This window comes from Leptonotus elevatus, chromosome 1 (assembly GCF_054856555.1).
Source record: "Leptonotus elevatus isolate MCC_2025b chromosome 1, RoL_Lele_1.0, whole genome shotgun sequence".
NCBI classification, from domain to species: domain Eukaryota; kingdom Metazoa; phylum Chordata; class Actinopteri; order Syngnathiformes; family Syngnathidae; genus Leptonotus; species Leptonotus elevatus.
Window position 1 is genome coordinate 53,938,543 of NC_141239.1, and position 12,689 is coordinate 53,951,231.

The 12,689-nt window shown below is 36.5% G+C and overlaps 1 protein-coding gene across 1 annotated transcript in view; it reads left to right on the top strand.

Moving 5' to 3' along the window:
• The window catches only part of rbfox1 (RNA binding fox-1 homolog 1), a 332,184-nt gene that overhangs the window by 69,076 nt on the left and 250,419 nt on the right, over positions 1–12,689 (top strand). The window contains exon 2 of the mRNA XM_086070103.1: positions 5,238–5,285. The gene's annotated coding sequence lies outside the window, so the exon portion shown is untranslated. The remainder of the gene's footprint in view (positions 1–5,237; positions 5,286–12,689) is intronic.

Below are 12,689 nucleotides of genomic sequence, written 5' to 3' on the forward strand. Positions count from 1 at the left end.
AGTAAGATGAGTTGCATATTTCTTTGAATTGCCATTCATCACTTTTTGTCCGTCCATGCACTTTGTCCCATCATTTTGAGATTTATATCTTTGTACTTTTAAGCAAATTACTATACAACCTGACCAACTTCTTGTTAGTGAGTGGTTTGCATCGTCTAGTAATACAATTGCACTTGTGTTCTTATTCATGACATGACATTCATTTCTAAGCTCTGGAAGTTTTTGCTAATCTCACCAGTTGTCTCAATTGTTGTCGGTTTCCTTTGTCTACCCAGTTGACATGTACTTAATACACCAGTAGATTCCTTCTTCTACAGGAAATTCAAAATTATTCTATTGGATATGGATGGTGTTTGTGCAAAGGCTCATCTTTTCTCAGTTTCACATTAGCTTGTTTTTCCACCCACCTCTTTTTTCTAGTGAAACCCAAATCTGAATTTGAGCATAGACATTAGTATTTACTGTTTGATTAATCAATGTAATATGCGACACCTTCTGTACTTAATACAATTTATTGATGTAAAGGCCACGCCCACTGTATACCGGCAATAATGTCAATTGACGTACACTACGCTTTTTTTTGTTTATGGGCATTGCAATGTCTTGTGCAGTGCTGCTTTGTGAATGGGGTTGGAAAATCCAAAAAAACACCCACTAACCATGGCCAGCATATGGCAGCATTGTATCTCTTTACAATGGGCTCCCGGGTGTTAAATTACATGAAAATATGGTGGATCTTAGATGACGTGAATAATAATAATTATAATAATAATAATAATTATTATTATTATTATTATTATTATTTGTATTATTATTATTGTGCCAACTCCCTGTCCTTTTAGACAAAATAATCTTTGGAATACATTGTTTCATGTACGGTATTTGGGATGTGAATGAATAATAATAATAATAATAATAATAATAATAATAATAATAATAATTATTATTATTATTATTATTAATTTCACTTAAAAGCGCCTTTCAAGACCCTCAAGGACGCTCTACAACAGTTAAAAACAAAATTTAAAACAAAAATTATACAGGTTAGATAGATTAATAATAAAAAAGCTAAAAATAAAGAAGCAGTGTAGTTTAAGGTGTGTAAGCAATCTTGAAGAGGTGGGTTTTTAGTTTGGATTTGAAAATGGTCAAGGAGGGTGAATTGTGGAGATCAGGGGGCAGAGAGTTCCAAAGCTGAGGAGCAGAGCGGCTGAAGGCCCTGCTCCCCATTGTACTGAGGCGGACAGGTGGAACAGTCAGGTTAATCAACGAGGAGGATCTGAGTGTGCGAACTGGAGTGGTAATGTGAGGGAGGTCAGACAGGTATGGAGGAGCAAGGTTGTGAATGACTTTGAAGGTAATGAGGAGCAGCTTAAATTGTGTGCGGAATTGAACCGGTAACCAGTGCAGTTGCTGGAGAACAGGGGTGATGTGATGGAAGGAATGGGTTCTTGTAATGAGACGTGCAGCTGAGTTCTGGACCAGGTGGAGTTTATGTAGGGATTTGTGTGGGAGGCCAAAGACTAGGGAGTTACAATAGTCAAGACGGGAGGTGACAAGACTGTGAACAAGAATAGAAGCAGATGGTGGGGGAGAGGGAGGGGCGGAGTCGATTGATGCTGCGGAGGTGGAAGTAAGCTGACCGAGTTATGTTATTGATATGTTTATGGAATGCTAAAGTGCTGTCGAGGATGACACCCAGACTCTTAACCTGAGGGGATGGGGAAACTAGGTAGTGATCAACAGGGATGGAGAAACTGTCAGCTTTGGATAATGTAGATTTTGTTCCACCCAGAAGAACCTCTGTTTTGTCACTGTTGAGCTTCATGAAGTTGTGGGTGAACCAAGAGTTGATTTCGGATAAACAAGAAGTAAGGGAGGTGGGAGGGAGTGAGATGCTAGGTTTGCAGGAGAAATAGAGCTCGGTGTCATCCGCAAAGCAATGGAAGGAGATGTCATGTTTCAGAAATATGGTGCCATTAAATCTAATTCACAGAGCGTCAATAAACAAAAAATATTAGTGTCAAAGGTAAAGTCATACTTTTTTTCTAACGAAAGAATGGAATCCAATCTTTCATATGGTATCCACCATGTTTATGTAGTCATAACACACAATATTCTGTTTGCCTTGAAAAATTAGTGAACATGCTCGAAATCGGCTGGCACTGTAGGGGTTGCTTTTTTTTTTTTAATATCGTTTGGCAGTAAAAGAGTTAAAGTACTCATTAATGAGTGTGCGCGTGTAGATTGCTTGCTTACATAACTCAAAGCAAAGAAACCCTACACGCATATGTGCCAACTCCCTGTCCTTTTAGACAAAATGATCTTTGGAATACATTGTTCCGTGTACGGTATTTGGGATGTGAATGAAGACTTGATCGGTTCTGACACCCTGGTCAGAGCAATGCCACTCCAAATATCACAGATGAATGCAACCAGTGATGTAGTCCAGGGTATACGTGGGTATACGGTGTATACCCATCTCTTTTTCAAGTCAGCATTGTATACCCACTTCTAAATCCCTCGTGATGTGCACCGTTCAGTAATATGTGAGGATGATGGTGAAGCGATGGCCCACCCTCCTCTGCCTCTAATTGGCTGGTTGTCGATGCCTGATTAGATTGGCTAACTTTACGCATGAGGGCTAATGAGCCAATTGTAGGCAGAGTAGTGCAGATCATAAACACGGTGAATGATGAGTAAAAATGACGGATTTTTTTTACATGTCATTCAAGACGGGTTTCCGGACGACTTAAAAATGTGTTGTTGTTTTTTTAAGTGGAATTTCCGAGTATACATACTTCACTAAGGACCACTACACCACTGAATGCAACCATAAACCAAATCTTCTGGTGGAGGTAATAAGCACATGTATTAAGAATATTGCTGTTCCTAATTCTATCAGCCAAGACCAGAAAGTTGTTTGAGCAGTTCATGTGAGCGAGAACAGTCATCAGTCAAGGTAGCACATCTACTTATTCAATTAGAGTACTCATTCAGAGGCAGCCCGAGTGGCAGGAGGGATGAGAGTTTATAATTCTAATCAGGCAGCCCAAACAGTGTGATAAATGACTAAATTAAGGGTCTTGGAGTTTGATAAATGTTGTTGATTATAGAGGTTGGTCCAATCAAGGCCAATGTGCTGTCTTGGTGTTCCCCAGAAAGAGTGAAAAAGAGCTGTTTAAGCGGTCAAACAATAACTAATGAAGGAACTATTGATAGCACCAAAGGTTTGGTAACTACAGTAAAATGTTCTTTTGTGTATTGATGTATGTGCATTTTTACCTACTCTAGATGTAAAAATACCTACACACATTCACATTTCTTTATTATAGCACAATATTTGCCATGTGATAGCACTAGGCAATTTCACACAGAAGAAAGGGGATACAAATGGTACAGCAAAAATGTGTTAACTAATGTGTCCAATCTCCACAGTAACTGTGCTCCTTGAACTAACTTGCTTAGATCAGCTGTTACAATTGACAGCAGTTGAACAGCAGCTAAGTTAGTTTAGACGGATTAGCAGCACTGTCTTTTTTGTAAAGAAAATCTACCATTTTGTGTCCTTTAAGTACAAACATATACCGTACTGTTTAATTAATGCATATTGAATCACAGTCAGCATACATTATTTAGGCTATGTATGCATACTTTGATTACTGTCATCTTTATTGTGGTAATGAGTTCATGGCAGCCACAAATAATTTAGTACAAAGACTACATCCACTGAGGTTTGCTTACTTTCATTGCCATTGCAGTGGCTGTATGAAAATAGCTACTGTGTAGTATTAACATTGCTTTAGATGCAGAAATAAATGTAATGTTTACTGTGCCACATGCCCAATATACTCTTCTCATTCCAATTTACAGATAGGTAATATGAATGTTTTCCCAAAACAAATAAAGCTGATGAGGTTAAGTGCAAAACCAAAACAGCAGAATTACAGAAAATTTTCCATGCCAAACAAAATGCTATTTAAAGGCTATACATAATTTATAAGGACATTTTGAATACTTTGAATGAACTCATGATGCCTGTATCTGATACATTAAGACTAAACTTTGGCAACAGATACAGTTTGTTGCATTACAAGGTGTTCTTGTCTGGCTAACATAAGAAATATAAATTTGAATACAATTGAAGGAGAGAAGCTGATACAGTGGCAATAGTGAGGGTGTAGATTGAGAGAGGTGATTCCTTTCCTAACTCAGCCAAATGATGGTGGCAGTATTCCCAGAGTGCAAAGGAACAGATACAACCAATTTTGGGTCAATTTTATATTATATCTTATCATATCGAGATGCTGATTAGACAAGATGATTGTGTCCTGTGCTGCTTGCCTCAAAAATGTGCAGGACAAATTTCCTTTACATTTTTTCAAAAATACTCAAAATATGGTGGAACGATTGGTTATGCACAAATATTGAGGAAACTAATGGATTGTTATGAGCTCTGATAAAAAAATCAGTTTTAATTTTTACATCGTTTTTTTCTTTTCAAACAGATGCTAATTGGACTAAAATCACACTTTCCAATCAAACTACATATCAACATTACATTGGCAACTCTCCAATCTGCTGAACTTCCATGGATAGTTTCTGCCTGTTTCTCATTTACGGATGTAGTAATTGCCTCCCCAAGTTGCTGTTTGGAGAAATACTGCTAAGTAAAGCACAACCTTGTTTTGTCTTAAAAAGAGAAAAAAACACAGGACAATACTGCTACCCACCATCTTAGATGAGGTTCAGTATTGAGTAAGCGGATAATGTTCCTTGTTAGCATTGTGACAATCCAAATGTGGGAGTGAACCCAGATGTGAGTGCAGTGACTGACTTCTGTTTCCAGTCCTATTTTGAAACTCAAAAACTGCACCACACAAATTGGTTGTAGTTTGCTCATTATTATTATTTTTCATTTTATGATTTGTAGATGCCAGAAATTGCACATAATTGTATGTTTTTGTTTGTCTGATGACATTGTTTTTTAAAAATACATCAGAATTTAAGTTCAAGCAGGTACTCAGTACTTGAGTATTCTTTTCAGCGAATACTTTTTTTGCTTTTACTTGTGTAATATTATTTTTGAAATAACGCTACTCTTACTTGAGTTCAATTTTTGGCTACTCTACCCACCTCTGCCTACCACTTCCTGATACAGTATTAAATGAAATTGGCAAGTACTGTATGTTAAAGATATCGGCCATCTAATTGTATTGTCTGTGTGTTTTCTCCAGTTTACACTCCAGAGAGACAGCTGCTGAGATTCAGACTACAGAAACTCTGTAAGTACAGCAATGCTGCTCACCCATATTGATTTTTTTCATACAGTTACATTCGGTGTCCACCTTGAGTATTTGTGATGAAGTATTTGTAGTATGTATATCTAGTTTAGTCCATTGTCATTTTTCAACAATAGTGTTTTCCCCACTAAATAATAAGAAGAGAATAAGTCATGTACACACATTTTCCATTTGACCCATCACAGTGAGCATACACTGGAGCAAGGGACTGCTTAAGTGCCCGGTGAGCAGTTCGGGGTATCAAACCATGGTGGCAGATAACCATCTTAACCACGTGGCCACAGCTGCCCTATCGCAACCTTCGTGAGGTTTATCATGAGTATTAATTTTTTTTTGCTGTTGTGAAGCAATGCTGCGTGACTGGCTGGGCAAACGTAACAGGCCGTATTTGCTGTGAATGACGGATTAAAGTTTTTAAAGTGTCAAAAGATTTGTCACAGCAGACAGACAAGTGCAGATGAGAAATTTAGTCAAACGTGGTAAAACGTCGTGTACAAAACTAAACCTGACAGTAGATAGTAGGGCATAACACAATTTGGTGTGGGGACTCTTAGTGGGACAGGAAGCATATGTGTTCTCTCACACTATTATAGCTCATCTAGAGCCATATGTTTATTTACCTACAGAACACAAAAGCTTTTAGAGATGCTTTTGTGAAATTTAATTAATTGGTGGAATATACTGCCTTAAAATAATGTATAAGGCTCATCACCAAATCTTACCAAATAATTTATTCCTAAAAAAGGGAACGTGAGTACAAATTAAGAGGAAACTCTCTGTCTGTCTGTCTGTCTATCTATCTATCTATCTATCTATCTATCTATCTATCTATCTATCTATCTATCTATCTATCTATCTATCTATCTATCTATCTATCTATCTATCTATCTATCTATCTATAATGAAACTGATATGCAGCAAGAAATTATGATCTATTTATTTCATTTTGTAAAATGATGTTGTTTGCCTTAACTGTAGCTGTCATTCATTTTATGTTGATTAGGGGCAGCTATTATAAGTTTTACTTCTTTATTTTCTTTGAAAGAGTGAAATAAATAAGTAAATTTAAAAAAAAGTCATGAAATATGACCCTCATCAGCATCATGCATGTTAACAATTGTTAATTGAAGGTATTCTAACAGCTCTTTTGAGCGGAGGCGGCAAGGTTCACATAAGGAAATGTTTCTTAAACTCAAAAGTGTTCTGTGTACTTTATTGGGCTGGGCAGCTTTTACCAACACATCCAATCTTGTCGCAATGACTAAACATTAGGTTGAATATTTCGTCCACACTGTACAACATTTGTGTAGTATCATACAAGCACAGTGTGATTGCCTATTGTTGCGAATTGAGATCAAATTTTTATGGCCAAGCAGTATAGAAAATGGATTGGTGGATGTGTACTGGTTGCAACATTGCCCCACTAAATCCAGCAAACACACCCAAAACAACAACTATGAGAAACAGTCCTGCTCACACATGCTCCATTACATTTGTCACCACTGATGTTGAGGGATACAATTAGGCCAGATATGGCATCAGGGAAGCCAAGATGAAGTACAGACTGAAGATGAGATTTACTATGACACCTTAGATTTCTGATACTGCGGCAGGGTCTGAACGTCAGACTTCCAGCAGAACAGTAGTAAAACATAGCATAGCACATTGCCCATTGAGTTGATTTATTTTCCCCCTTAATGCCATCAACACTGATCAATTCTAACAACAGAGTAAGCAGAGAGCTATATACATTCACTGCAAAATTGGCAAAAGTGTGAAAGGAAGTTTTTTCGAGAAAATAGTCATGTCTTGCATAGAAAAAAGGCCATGGAAGTCACTTTACACGCATGCAATTTGCACATCAGAATCAGAAACCTGCTGTATCCAACTTTGGTCAGATTTATATTTTTTCACAAATCTATATGATTGGTCAGTCTCCACGTGGGTCTGTTATTTTCTATTATTATAACTTATTATTTTTCTTTTTAGTGTTTAAAATGGCTTGCTATCTTTGACAATGCAATGTTAATGGTGCAATATATTTTTTGGGGATTGTCAAAAAAGTGATGCTTTTGGAGACACGAGGATTCTGCCGGAATGCAGTGTAATGTTACTTTACTATTGCTAGTTACAAACTTCTAGTTCACATAAACCCAACCAATTAGATATTTAAATAAATTTCAGTCCTGTGGCCTGTTTGCATTTTTTATTCCAACCCAATAGTGAAATGTGAAAAATCTGGCATTTGTTAGTGTTTTGTTGTTGTGTTAGATTAAAAACAAAAAACAAATACACAATCAGTCTCTTTTTGATTAAATAATAAAAAAGTAACCTAAGTAATCTGTCTTTTTTTTTTTTCCAGTTACATTCAGTACAATACATAGCATACTGTACATATACAGTACAGCTTGCAGGCTGTAAACTATAACACATACAGTATGCCCTAATGGACAGTTACCACTAGATGGGGCAAGAATCCTTAAATTTAGCAAGGCAGATAATCAGAGGCTCTCATTTGATTTGATTTTAAAAGTATGATTTTGTATTTATTGTATTTTACACATAGAAACTCACATAAAACTCTTTGGAAAATAAGAGTAGGCATGAGTGTAAATTGTAGGAATTTTTATTTTATTTTATTTATATTGTTTGACCATATTTAAAGTTAACTCAATGTGTTAATAATAATAATAATAATAATAATAACAATAATAACAATAATAATAATAATAATAATAATAACAATAATAACAACAACAACAATAATAATAATAATAATAATAAAACGAGCTTCCATGAAACTAACCCATAACAAATGCTGTTAATGTACTAATAAATTATTCTTATTTAATAACGTGTGATTTAAATTAAAAAATACTTTTCTTAACTGCAGCACAGATAATAGTGGTGTGAGTTGTAAGCCCTTATCCATTGCATTTATGTAAAAAAAAATAAAACAATAAATACAAAGTAAAGCCCTACATATACAGCCGATCTAATCAATACAATAAATTCCCAAACAAGTTGTTTCATATATGTAGGCACACATGCATAATATGCACATGAGCACACATATCACAATGTATCTCAACAAGAAGGAAACTGTTAAAATCACTCAGGGCAGAATCGGTGGGTGTGGCCATTCATTCACATCACACAGTTTAATTTGACTCATTCATTTTTCCCCTCTAAAATGATATTATGTTGTTTTAAGTAGAATGCATTTTTCCCAGAGAGGACTTGTGTGAGGTGTATGGCGAATGATTCTGTATATCAAAATTAAACAAAAATAAAAACTGTTCCACATTTTTGCAGCTTGTGATTTCAGTTGAACTAGTGAGCAAGTGTGCTCACTGAAAGACTACTGGAAGTAAACAACAGCGAGCGGCCAACTTAGCAATTTATCATCTTGCTCACAAAAACAGAAATAAAGCATGCACGTAGTAGGAAAGCTAATCTGTCAGTACATTGACAGTATATAACTTCAAATGAGGAAGCTTTTGTTTGAATGGCTCACATCAACTGGCAGGCCTCCAGGGGCATGCAGGAGAAAAGGTCTAGCACTGAGTGATGACGCCTGCAGATACTGTCGAACTTCAAATGTAATTGCAGCCTACAGACGGTCTAAACAAACTCTCATCGCCGCTGTGATCCAGTACTGATGTCACTTCTTGGATACAGAACACACATTTGTCAGACTACTCCGCTTTCTTTTGAAAAATAACATCGACTGAGCACTTACACTTCTGCCTCCAAAAGCCAGTATAAGCTCACACAAACTACTGATGTGTAAAGTGGTATTTAAAAGCCACAAGGCAAGAACCAAATTAACATAACTATAACATTAATTTAAATCGAAATGTACCTCACATGTCTACCTGTAAGGTACAAAACCAATTTGTGAAAAAGGTGACGATAATGCAATGTTATCAGAGTATATTACAAAACCACTGTTTACTATAATAATGAACAATTTTGTTAATAAACTCATTATAGGAAATGTTGCCATAATACAACTACTAAAGCAGAAGGGAAAATAAGGTGGGTTTTAGCTTATAGTTATACAATGTTGAACTTCACGTTCATAAAATTAGTTTTTCTCCAAATATTTGTATATTTTGTTTATAGAAAGCATGTACATGTTTGTTTTTAAATATATGTGTTATTGAATTTATTCATATATCTAACATTTGAATGAACCATTTTCATACTGCACATTCTGCTCAGGGTTACGGTGGTGTGGGATACACATTGGAGTGGTCGCCAGCCAATCGCACGACATGTAGACACTCCTATAGACAATTTAGAGCCGGGATGTCAAACTCAAATAGCTCAGGAGCCGCATGGAGCAAAATATATTAGCAAATGGACTGGACCGGTAAATCATGGTATATAATTTAAAAATAGCTGGCGTCAGTTATACACAGATTTTCACTATTTGCAGGCCAGCCCTAAATAGCCGGGCTCAATTGTAAATATATTGTTACAAAAAACAACACAAATGCAAATGGAACGCGGCAACACTTTGCATGTATGAGCTCCAGCTAGCGTGATATATCTACTTCTTTTGCTTATAGTTCCCAGAATGCATTGTATGGCATAGTTAATGAAGTTATAGGACATTAATCCATGTTATATGTGTTTACGTTACCAGTAGCTGAATGTTTATGTTTGATTTATGTTGTTGTATGTGTTTATTTTTTATTTCTTTCAACAAACCCTAACTTTAGGTTGCATGTAAAATAATGACATCCAAGTCAATTCCATGTACACGTTGCATTGCTCATCCAAGGATTGCTTGTGAAATTATGAATTTATATGTTTTGATTGAGGCCGGCTGAATAATTGGTCCGCCGTTACTCATTTTTTACTCTATAAAATCATCTCGCGGGCCGGATTAAACCCGATCAGGCCCGCGGGTCGTATGTTTGACACCCATGATTTTGAATCTTCTGTTAACCTAGCATGCATGTTTTTGGAATGTGGGGTAGAGCACGTGGATAACATGCATTTGAATCCCGAACCACATAATTGTGAGGCAGATCTACTAACCACTATAATACCGTGCTGCTGAGAATGAACTAATTACTTCTTTTTTTTTGACATTAAGTTAGCTCCAAAACGATTAAAACAATGACAATAAGTTTTTATGATTTCATGATTTAGGTGTTGTATACCAACCATTTTATGTAGTGTACCAATTGTCAGGGGGTTATTGTGCATTGTGTTTGGTATAATTGTAAATGTGATTGTATTACAGTACATGCATAATACATATAGTATTGTATAATATGATTTGCTGACAATGGCTGTCTGATATCTGGAGGCCATGGACAAAATTGAATTGAGTGCTTCCTCCCTGTCAACCCTTCACTGCGGCCACCTTTCACTTTCTGCTTGCTTTTGGGTCTTGATGCCTTCAGATACAGGATCATTATTTAAATACTATTATTAAATATTTTTTTTGCACAACGTTAGCAGGAGTTATGGTAATAATAAGTCATTGAGTTTCAGTTAACCTGTGTTTCTTTCTAGCCGCTATTCTGGTCATTATGGTAGCAAATATATGCAAACATATTGTGAGTAGAGCAAGTTGGTGTGTGCTGGGAGGCAAGCGGTGAGGTGAAGCAGTGAAATAGATACTCGTGCTGAAAACAATAAAATAGAGAAGGTAACTAACTCATTAGTTCAGATTTTCATATCACAAATATTTATGTATAAATTTATGTATGGACGGAAGGATGAAGCAACTCACAATGCACAGGGTCATACCTTTTTCTTTGTTCCTTTACTTTGATGCTCAGGAACTGGCAAAACAATCAATTAGCCATAGAAATAAACATATTTATACCTAAAGTGGGGGTTCAACATGAACGCCACATGAAGCTGGGAAATTGTGTGATTTCTATTTTCTACCCTGTTATCTGTTTTTTTAAAAAAGTAGTGATGGTGACATTTAATTCAATATGAAAAATGGGGTTTGAATGTTTTATCATAATATTATTTAGATATTATAAAATATGAAAAAAAAAGTCTTGGTATCTACTCTAATGTGCATTTTAAAAGACCTAGCACAAACATGGTAAAAATGAATGGAATTTTTGTAAGTCTTATATTTTATTCTTGTTATCCATGCAGCACATTATTTTTCCATCTTCCACTGAACAAGTTCTGGACTGAATGACAATAAATTGTACTGCAACAGTTGTAGAGGTTACGCTTGCATCAAGTGTTACCAATTTGACAGAATGCAGGCATGACTGCATTCAGCCTGCACATCACACACATGCACACACGTGCCATGCATCATACTAAATTTCTTGTTATTTGATACCGATTATCAGCCAATTGCCTCATTATAATATTAGTTTGATCACAGCATTCTCGCTGCGACTGAATGACTGCATGTATGTGTGAACAACAGGGGGCAGAACACTCCTAATTTGCAGAATTGTTTTGTGTGTGCTAGAGATAGAGGGAGAGAGAGAGAGAGCGAGAGAGCGAGCGAGCGAGCGAGAGAGAGAGAGAGAGAGAGAGAGAGAGAGAGAGAGAGAGAGAGAGAGAGAGAGAGAGAGAGAGAGAGAGAGAGAAGCCCACCATGGACTTCATCAGTTAATTAGTTTTTCTTCCTTATTTTTACTCTTAGTCTAACCATTGGGGAGTTCTCCCTCTTTATGTAAGTGTGTGTGGTGTGTGTGCATTTGCGCGTGCGTGTATCTTTCTCTCTCTTCATCACTGTATCATCTGTATCAGCAAATTATACTGCAGGGAAATTGTTTTTCTTTAAATAGACTCCTCCTCCTCGTCTCTTTCTCACACAGTTTTCCTCCGTATTTTGGCCCTCATTCCTCGACTTTATTTTACTGTTTCCCCACCTGGCTCTCCCAAGTTTATTCTCCTTTTAAGAATGCTCAAATTATCTGCAAGGAGATTATAAAAATGGTAAAAAAGAAAAAAAAGACATTCATCATTTCCACAATGGCTGCTGGAAATGTATGCGGCAGGCATATTCTGCTGACTTTGCCCTGCAAGCTGAATTCTCGCGGTACCTGTGAGTTCACAAACTCCCTAGAATACATCTTGTACTGCTAATTTTCACCAATCTGTACACTTTCTGTATGGACCAATCGCAAAGCTATGTTCTCGCAGAATCACTGGTTGAATGTTAAAAGCGAGAGGCGTTTTGTGCATTTTTAAGTGATATAGATGTTTGTGCTTTTTTTTTCCTACGTTGAGAACAAAGATTACATTTTCATCTGTTGCCGTGATTGGTCAAAGCAAAAGTTAGGTAGACGTGCCACATGGTCCAATCAGATCGAAGTATTGTACAGCATGTGTCCCGCCTTTCCCAAGCAAGTTACTGTGGAGCAGTCCCAGATTGATATC